General features: G+C 37.5%; 1 long non-coding RNA gene across 2 annotated transcripts in view; it reads left to right on the plus strand.

The window, feature by feature from the left end:
• Positions 1 to 9,443, plus strand: part of LOC107318789 — a 48,563-nt gene extending 39,120 nt beyond the window's left edge. For both annotated transcript variants that reach the window (XR_004308567.1, XR_004308568.1), the window contains one exon: positions 9,225 to 9,443. This is a non-coding gene — a long non-coding RNA (uncharacterized LOC107318789). The remainder of the gene's footprint in view (positions 1 to 9,224) is intronic.
• The last annotated feature ends 1,127 nt before the right edge of the window (positions 9,444 to 10,570 follow it).

The raw sequence follows: 10,570 nt of genomic DNA on the forward strand, positions 1-10,570 counted from the left end.
CTCTCTTCTATCTGCATCTGTATTTTTGCTGAGTAGAAGTTCCTTGAAGTAGGAATGCTGCTATGATTTGCTCTTCGTTCAATGAAAAAAACATGCCCTGCTGGAATTCCCTGACCAGCTCTGATTCAGAAGTTTCCTCGTTCTGGGATTATACCCTTTCCCTTCTTCTTTTTCCACTTTCCTCTTCAGCTTACTTCCTCTGAAACTAGGTGCTTGGAGTTGACACTGCAAGAGGATGCTGGTTCTGCTGTCTTCTGCATACCTCTTTGATCTGTGTTGATGCAGGATAAATATCAGCGATTGGAGGCTTTTATTTTTAAAAAGTAACAGGTGATTACTAAGACTAACTAATCACGTAGTTTCACAAATGACTTTAGGCACCACCTGTACTTATCTCTTCTCTCATTCCTTTCATTTTGTTAACATGGAGACAGCCACTTGTACAGGCTCGCTGTGCAGGAACAGGATTGCATTTTCTATGGAAACTTATTTTTTTTAAATTATTTTTAAAAATTGTTTATTTAAGCTATTACTGTTTTATACATTTTGGTTTTGGGTGTGTGTTCACTCCCAAACTTTTGCCAGCTCTGGAAGGGTCACACCTGGAGATTATTTAATGCTCACATTTAGCATTCCCTTTTGAAAATCTTTAAAAGCTGCCCAACCAAAGTAAGCACTTCTTGTGCAGTCTTTTCTGAATGTGTAGGGAAACCTTGCAGAGTCTTTAGAGCTAGAAAATGGCAGGAAAATCAGGGACTCTCATAGTGTGTTTTTTCAAGTGCTGCAAGTGTGGTGATATGTGAAAAGCCATGAAGGGGAAAAAAATCTTCATTTGTCCCATTCTATGTACTGTGAAAAGCAAGAAAAGAGCAACTACTGCCCGGAGGATGGAAAGGGGCTACAGCTCAGAGGCAGTTTGCAGGGAATTGAGAACTTGAAGTTTGATGAAATGCCAAACTGATTTATTGCAAGTTGTCTTGTGTAAATAGACAGCATCTAAGATCTCCTGATGTGTCATTAGAATGGAAATATCGGCCATGTCTTACATATGGGAAAGCTGAAGAATGGAAAACTCAAGCAAATTTCCTATGATGTAAAAACAGGCCACAGACGGAGCTGAAAGAAGAAGTTTCTTGAGTCTCTCTTTTTTTTTTTTCCTCTGTTGAACTGTGCCATCTCAGTTACAAAGGTGAGAACTCTTAAAAAAAAGAGGGAAAAAAAAACCAAAACCAACCTGGGGTGCTCTTGGACTCTAACCTGGTTGTGCTGGTTTCATGCTTTTCCTCTAAGAGTACTACTTAAAGCCTTACAGCAAAAACAAAGAAAGGAATGTGCTCCTAAAAGCCATTTTGATGAAATCCATGAACTAGCAGCAGCAAGCAAATCTTTCTCACTTTCCAGCTTGATAATAAGCCTCACCAGTTGACAGTTTATTTTCTTTCCAACAATCAAGTCTTGACTGAAAGAGCACTTGATTCTTGAGTAGGCAATAACAAGCGTAGGCATGGAGTTGTTGCCACTTGTGCTTTCATTTCAACAGAAAAGTTGAAAACCAGATTTTGCTGAAAATGAATTGAAATGTTTTCCTTATCCTTTTTCTCCATGTATATCTATTTTCTGTTCAGTTTTCTTAAATGGCATTCACAGAATTTGACAGAGATCCTCACTTAATTTTTTTATTTTTTATTTTTTTGTCTTTCAGCTTTTCATTTTAGGCTTATATAACGAGGTAAAAGACTTGCCTTTCCAGCTTTTAAAATGATTTGATTTTCTATCCAAGCACAGAGGTGGTGAGCGGAAGAAATGAATATGAAATAGAAGCACTAGATCTAATAACCTGACTGTATATGCAGAAGACTTAAATGGAGGTCAGCAGGCAACGTACACTTTGAAAATTCATTTAAATTGGAAACTTCGCTTGAGTTTATGTTGTCTAGATGGGAGATAATATATTAATTAGGAATTTGATTGATGTATCTGCTGTGAAGGCAAAACGGGACTTTTAGGCAGCACTTTCCCATTCATATTCCATGAAGTGTTTCCACATTCCCAGTGCTAAACTCCATGAAAGAACCAGATCATAGGTATGCTTGCAGAGCTGGAGCTATGGCAATAGGATTTGCTAGTTTTGTTTCCAGCCTGGAGCTCTGAAGCCTTGATTTGTATCCTGAGACATTACTGTACAGAGGTATCACATTCATTAAGGTCTACTAATTCCCATTCATTGCACCATACAAGTGACTAAGATGAAAATTAACTTAATCCCAGCCAAAATCACTAAATAGTGTCATATCTAGGGAGGCATCTGCTGTGTTCCCATTCCTTAGAATCAGAAAGAACCATTGGCTTCTACCTCACAAAGGTTCCTTTCTTAAGACTACCTATCGTCTTTCATAGTTTAGTTAAAGGAAACTTTTTTCTCAGTATAAATCACCATGGCTCCATTAATTCCTTAATGAGCTTCCCTTGCATCAGGTATTGTTACCCCCCAGAATTTCAACATTGCTTGAGTAGATAGAACATTTAAATCCCATCCTTCATTAGAGTAAAGCTCTTTTTTCTTTGTTATCCTTCATAACAGGTGGTAATATAAGAAAGCAATCTACCATCCCCCCAGATTCTTTGAATTCTGCTTCTAAAGCCGTACTTTGAATCATATTTCTAACATCTCTTAGGGTTTAGTGAAAAAATAAAAAATAAAAAAATAAAAAAATCATTTTCTTTAGCATTACACGTCCGTTGACTGGAAAATCTCTTTATCAGTGCTTTAAATCAAAAGTAATTTTTTTTTCCTACAGAATCCATTTTAGGCTCCTGTACTGCTGGTTCTCAGTGTGAAAGAATCTATTTAAATGCTGTTTTTTTGGATGGCTTTTAATGTTGTTTTTAGATTTATACATGGGGTATTTTGCCAATGAGCCTCTTCATCTTTACCACTAGAATGATTTTTAATGGACAACCAGTAGTTTCATATTAAGTAGTTTTTTTCAGCTTTATTCTCCCTAGGGAGGAATGCACTGAATGGCTGGAAATGTCAGCAGCTGCATTAGTCGAAGCAGTTTAGCTGCTACCACCTCCTAGATAAATCTTACCCGTTTTCATTTCTGTGTTTCTTATTGTTTCCCTCAAAGACAGCCAAGGAAACTTCCCATCTGGATTAATACAGATTAGGAACTAAATTAGTAGCTATTATAGATGAGCATTTTTCTATTGATTCTGGGGTGAAAACAATTAAAACTGGTGGAAGGGTTGGTTCCATATCCACAAAGCCAACAAAGCCAAATGGAAATATGAAGCTGAGAAAAAATAGAAGGGAATGTGTGCAGCTGCATGGCATAGAGCCCAGCTCAGAACCTGCCTGCCCATCAGGTAAAGTAGACACAGTGTGGGCACTGCTGCTTTTCATTGCTCAACACACACGAGATTTAAACACGTAAGCAAATTAGCTAAGATACTTTTCTGTCCTTTTGAGCACCTGAGCGTGAGTTCAATTGGGGACTGAAAATGAGTTAGACACACCTTAGGTATCATACAGTTGGGCATTGCCTGTCTTGTCCTGCTCATTACCTGATGGAGCTGGCATTTCAGCTGTATAATCCATCAGGTTGTGTCTTAGAAAATAGCTCTGATCTGTCCTTCATCCAAGTTTCTCAAATAAATGAGATCTTAGAATCATGGAATTGCTTGGGTTAGGAGGGTCCTCAAGGTTCCATCAGGTTCCATCCCCTTGCTTTAGACTGGTAGAAATATGTTAAACATACATAGCCACCTGATTATTTTAGTGTAATGGGTTATCAAACTTTATGGTTACTTTTGGAATGTGTATTTTTAATGTTTCCTGGTTAAAAAAAAGAAAAAAGTGTAATTTGAAAATTTATTTTTGAACTACTAAAACACAGTGACCATTTAATTGCCTGGATGCATATGTTGTTAATGAGAACTCTCTAAGACTTTACCAAAAACTATTGCAACTGGGTTTTGGTACTCAGGAGTTTAGTCTGATCAGTTCATTCCAGTTAGGAGAATTCAATGTTGGAGACAAATGTCTTTGGTTGTAATCCTGTTTACTTATAGAGATGTGCCAAGCACCTTTTCTTTGAGCACAGGAGGATCAAATGACAGGAGATTGTTTTCATTTGGTACTCAGACCCAACAGCACTGTCTGAGCTTCTCTCAGTGCCGCATCCCACATTTGCCCAGTGTGCATCTGGATTTTCTTTCTTAAAAATCTGCTCATCTGTGGTGTTTCTGCTGTCCTCTTTGTCACACCCACACACCAGTCAAACAAATCATCTTTTGCATAATTCAAATTCCTCTCTGGTCTTTCATATTTCTGCTTCAGCCTGTGACAAGATGTGTGTTAGAATCAAGGGTGGGGGTTTTTTTGTTGGTTGGTTTTATTTCAAAGGAAGGAATGCGACTATTGTGTTTTAAAGGAAGTGTATTGCTTACAGTAGTCTGTTCTGCATTGGTATTCCTTTTCTCAAACAGTGATAATTGTTTGCTAGGATGTGGACAAATGCTAAGAAAACATCTGCATGGGAAGCATTCTAGAAGCGGGACGCTGCCCATGGTCAAGTTCTTTGAGAGTACAGGGAGGATTCTAATGGGAATTGCTTGCTTGGCAGCTGTTGAGTCTGTCTGTATTTGTCGTAGTTTGAGATTGTGGTTGATTTTTAACTTTGAGAAAACGCTGCTGTTCATCCCAACTGCTGTCAAAAGGAATAGAGGAGGCTATGACTCTAGGTCAAGTATTCCCCAGGTTCCCCAGTTGTGAAGACTTTGTCAATCTGCTCCTTGGGGAGCAGAGCAGCTCTGATTTTACCTATGGCCGAGCTGTGAGAAAGGTGTGTGCAGCACAGAGTAAAACTCTGAAGCTGCAGCTACCTGCCAATGCATTGGAAACACTAGGAATATGTATATATTTTCTTGAGCATTCTCTTTTCAGCTCGCAGGCTACCAAATAAATGGCCTGAAACTTTTTAAAAGGAGATGATGATACTAATATATTGTGTCTAGAAATCAAACAGTTCAGGTTGTGCTTTATTATTTACAACTCTCAAGTGTATTTTAATATAACTCGTCCAAGCAGCACAGTGCTCTTTTATCATGTTCCTTCCCCAGACCATCTTTCCTCCTTATCTAAATGTCCTCAAAGCCTTTCATCTCCCTGGGAAACTGTCAGATGGTTATGGAAATCCAGCAGGCAGGATGAGTCTCAGTGGTGCTCATGGCTCTGAAGGAGAATCCCATCTTGCTCAAAGCAGCCCTGGGGCAAACTAAAAGACCACCCATTTGCTGGGCCAGAACTGAAGTTTTAAATTGTTTTATTTTTTCTTGTTGTTTTTTTTTTTCTATGCACTCTTAAGCAGAAACAGACAAGGCACTGTGCTTCCATACATATACACTTATGGATATACTTTTGGAGTATCAGATTTTCAATAACCTAAAGCCATTAGGAATGGTTCATGAACATTCAGGCATGCATACATAATTTACGCTAACTGAATCCATTTATGTGCACTCTTGTAAAACAGAAACAGGTTGCAACTTATTAGTGGAATAAATGGAATTGCTTTTTTATAGCATGTTTTACGCGTCTCCTTAATTTAAAGCTAGATCATTGAAATATAAAATTGGCCGATAATTACAATAAATATTCCTAGAATATTTCTACTCTCCAGCTTATACACAATCTGTTTCTTTTTGGAAAAATATTTGGTTTGGGATAGTTCAATTTATACTACAAGAAGGTTCAGATCTGCGCTTGTGGGTAAATAACATTTAAATGAAGGCTTGAGGTAAAATGTGAAGTTTTGCCCCAGTTAAATTATTTTTGCTGGAGGTTTCAAGAAAGGATCGAATCCAGTTCAAAATGGCTTTTGCTCATAGCTAAATTCTTCCTATGTTATTGGACAGCTTTACCAATATTATGTTACTGAAGGCTGGAGGGGAAAAGAATGAAAACAAAACACAATTTTCTGATGCTGTACTGAGTAAGAAGGTGGAAACAAGTGGTTTTTCCTGTGTGAAAATATCCCTTATATTACAATCTAAACCTTCAAGTAGAAGAACTCCCAGTCATGTTTCTCACTGTACATGAAACACCACAGCAGATCATGCACAGCACATCATTAGACTCATGAGGCTGATTGGCTTCGGGAAGTACAGTACAGCTGTAGCTCTACTAAGGAACATACATAGGCTTTCTGAATATTGTTTCGTTGAAGTGTTTAAAAAATCCTTGTGTGGCCGGGTGTCTGAGCTACACTGCAGTCAAAATAATGATCACTATACTCAAGAACTAATGTGGATCTCAGGGCTTGAATTTTTTGCAGGCTAATAAGCAGATTTGTAATTAAACCATTATTATGGCCACTATGGGAAAAGGTATGCTGCGGGACTGAGCATTCACAAAAGGTTTAGTTGGGTTCTGAGTCTTATTTGGACGTGGTTTATGATCTTACCCACTTCAGTGTTTGTTATTTAATTAAAAAAATAAAATCTTTATTAGCCATCTCTGATTTAATTCTGATCAGATGGATTCAGATCGTAATGGTTTCTTTAATTCTTAACTCAAGGAGTAAATAAGGTGGGACATACTCATTATTTTTCTTCAAGACTTTACTTGTGTTAAAAAAAAAAAACACATGGAGAGATGTAATTGCAAAACCACAGCTTTTGCACAGAGAGGGCTAAATTTAGAGCAATTGGAATGACTTCTAATGATGTGTTCTTTTATTGCCTTTCCTCAAAGAAAAACTATATATCTTAAATTTTTAAACAGTCATGTAGGATGTAATACTTTCTGTTCTTAGGATATTCAAATAATCACTTTGAAAGGATCAGATGCATAAAGTTTCTTTTATCCTCATGCCCTTATTTTAAACAAGTTGAAATGCTAATTGGAAAAAAAAGGGAATTTTGTGGATGTTTTGAGGCTGTCAGATGGCGCTTTGCCTTTTCCTTATGTCGAGTTTCATTTCCAGTTCTTCCCTCTTTGCTGCTTTTGAAAATGGAAATTGTAACTAATATTTCCTCCCTTCCTTAGCCCAATCTGATCAAAGTCAACAGCCAGAGCTCCATACTACACAGCTTTCCTGTTTAGAAATGCTCCAAAGCATCTTGGTGTTGATTTTGTCTGGCAGAAATCTATATGTTTTAGCAATGCTTTCTCATGTTGTATTGATGAAGGCAGCTGCCAGATCTGCTTCCAAGGTATCATAGATAGGGGGAAGAAGATTTACAGAAGCGTTGGACTTTGAACATTGACTCTGGTAAGTAGTAATCAACGCAATAATTATTTGTTTTTCTTTGTCTACTTTGTTAACAACAACTTGGGATTACATGACCATGAGTTTAATGGCTAGGTCAGACTATCCAGAATGGTTATGACTTTAAATCACTTGCATTAATCCTTTTGGATTATATCATGAAAGCATAGCCTGTAGCTGTCAAATTACATATTCACTGTGAGTGTAGTCTGTTTAAGTTCAGGACATAGCATCGTGTATTCCAATTCAATTTATTTTTATATCTCATCTTTCACATGGAGGGTCTGAAAATGCTCTATAGTGAGAGACAGAATAATGAGATAATGCTTTACAGAACTGTGTAAAGTGACTTGCATGTAGACAGCAAGCAAGGCAGAGGTTGGGTTTGAGTGAGAGAAGACAGAACTGCAAATTAAAAGCAGTAGTAGTATAAATAAACAGCAATTCTGATTTGAAGGGCATATGGAAAAGGTTTGTATTAATGTTAGCTTTTATTAAAAGGCAGCAGTAGAAGAATAAAGCTTTCTATATGTACTGTGGTGCTACTTTGTGCTAAACAATATTTTGAATTATAGGAATTTGTACTATCAGAATTGAACAGCATGATTCTAGATTTGTTATAAGAGGAATAATGTGAGGATGTAAGGGTAAAAACAGTATGGTAGACTCTGCCTGATGATGAACTGAGTGTTCCTGCTGAGGAACTTTGAAGGGAGTGCATGATTAAGCTGTATGAATGAAGGAAAAATGAGAAAGGAAGCTTTTAATGTTCATTTTAGACAAAATTAATCCTAGTCTGAGCAATACTCATAGTGACAATATGAAAATATGCACTGCCACAGGTTGTGTAGATAAGCGGATGCCTCATCCCTAGAGGTGCTCAAGGCTGGATTGGATGTGGCCATGGGCAGTCTGAGATGTTGGGCCACAACCAACCCATGGCAGGGTGTTGGGACTGGGCGATCCCTTCCAACCTAAGCCATTCTGTGATCCTTTGAAATGATCACAAGCCCTCTGGCAGGGAAGTGAGGAGAAAAATCAGTATATGAGTGTGGTAAGATGACAGTGTTTACTCTCAGATTGTTTCACTTTCATCCAGGACATGGTACTTTCTCCATTTCTCTTAATCTGCATTATCTACCACTGCAAAAACAAAGCAAGAGTTTCCTGTCATGGGATTTAATGGATTTTGATAAGGTGTGAGTCTGATGAACTGTAGTCAAGAAGTAGAACTGAGTTCTTAATATGAAGGTGGTAGCAGCAGAACCTGGAAGAATATTTTACCTTTGAAATACTCTAAGAAAAGTCAATACACTTCAGCATCACGTTCTTGACCTACCTTAGCTGAAAGCACAAAACTTCTATTGTAGACCAAACCTAAGTCGAGGATTACAATACATTAATTGCATGAAATTGGCTGAAGCAAGGTTAGGCTGGGGGGAAACATATAGTTGAATGTGCGAAGCCTTAAGCAGTGAAAAATGAAGATACAAAGCTAGGAAATAGAAAAAAGCTTCAAATGCATTTTGCTCTTTGAGGACAGCATCAAAGGCAAATCGCTGGAAAGGTTTGGGAAGGACAGACTAAACAATCAGTGCTGCCTTAGAAAAGAGATTAATCCATGTTCTTTTTTTATTGTTTGTTTTTATACTATACAAGTGACTGGAGGTGAGGGGAACATTTGGAAAACGGATATTACTTCCATTGATGTTTAGAGGTAGTCAGTGAGAAATGAAGTGGTGATTTGGGTAGTTAAGGACATGTTAAGGTTGTGAGGAGAAAGAGCAAGTGAAGGAAATGGTGAGAGAAATTAGGGATGGAGAGAATTGAGCAGGATGGCATAATGGAAAAGAGATTTGAAAAGACTCATTGCTTCCTTTTGTAACCTGAGTAATTATGCTATGATTGTAATTATATTAATTTAATTGCATCTCTGCTTTGTTTCTTTAGGCACAGTTATGTTAATTCTGAAGGAAAACCTGAAGTTCTCTCACCCAGATCAACAGCATTTTTAGAAGTAAACCAAGATGTCTGATGAGATGCAATCAGTCCATTGTAAGCCATGACTAAACAAATCTCTCTGATGGAGAGGAGAAGCCCTGCTACAGAAATTGCCAGCTGGTTGGTTGGTTGGTCTTTGACCTCTGCTCAGCTCTGAAAAGGTTTGTCTAGAAGGTAACTTCACTCTGATTTGATGAGATGTGTAACATCCGCATATAGTTTTCTGCAAAATTTTGATATGCGCCTTAATATTTAGTGTAGAATGCTGTAAGTCTGAATTATAGAAGTTGTTGTACTCTTAAAGTGCCTTTATATAAATGAACTGACAGGAAATCTTACATCATTATGTTGTTGTTTTTTCCAGAGATGAATTTGTCACAGTACAATACAATACAGAACTAATAAATATATATGTATAGTTTTTAAGTATTGCTAATATATTACCTTGTAATAAAAAGTTAAACTGTTGAACATCATTATACTACAAAAACATAACGACCCTTAAGATAAATCCTGACATAAATTATAATTGTTTGCACAGACCTCCCAGCAGTCTGCTAAATGCAGTTTGCTACTTGACGTTTCGTAGCTGTGCTGCTTGAGAGGGGCTATTCTTTTATACATAATACTGAGCTGTGATGCAAATTTCCACTGTAACAGGGTATAAATAAGCATTTTTTTCTGCTTTTCATTGTTACATACGCTACAAAAGTAGAAAATGTGTTTGAAATGCAGTCCTCTCAGATTAATTGGGCAAGCTTGCATTCTGTCTCAGGTTGGATATTAGGAAAATCTTATATGAAAGAGCAGTGATGCAGTGGCACAACTGCCCAGGGAGCTGATGGGTTCACTGTCCCCAGAGGTGTTCGAGAATTGTGGAGATGTGGCACTGAGAAGTGTGGTCAGTAGACATGGAGGGATTGGGCTGATAATTGGGCTAGATGATATTAGAGGTCTTTTCCCTACGATTCTGTTCTGAGAGAGGTTTTATACGTAAATGATTTCATCACCTTTAAATGACTCTAAATAGTTGATCTTAGATGAATACACATAGTTTCTGCTCTACAGGGTAGTTAATAAAATATGAACTTAGCACATAGTCTAATATTGATTTATCTGGGATAGACTGGGTTGATATTAGCTAATGATGTTTCACATGGACAGCAAATGACTTAAAAGACCTCAGCTTTTTGATATTCATAGTGTACTGTCAGCACATTCTGCAAATATATGTGTATATTCTCTGTACAACCCAAGGGATCTGCACCTGAAACATATCAGAAAATTGGTCAGAT

Source organism: Coturnix japonica, chromosome 10 (assembly GCF_001577835.2).
Source record: "Coturnix japonica isolate 7356 chromosome 10, Coturnix japonica 2.1, whole genome shotgun sequence".
Lineage (NCBI taxonomy): Eukaryota > Metazoa > Chordata > Aves > Galliformes > Phasianidae > Coturnix > Coturnix japonica.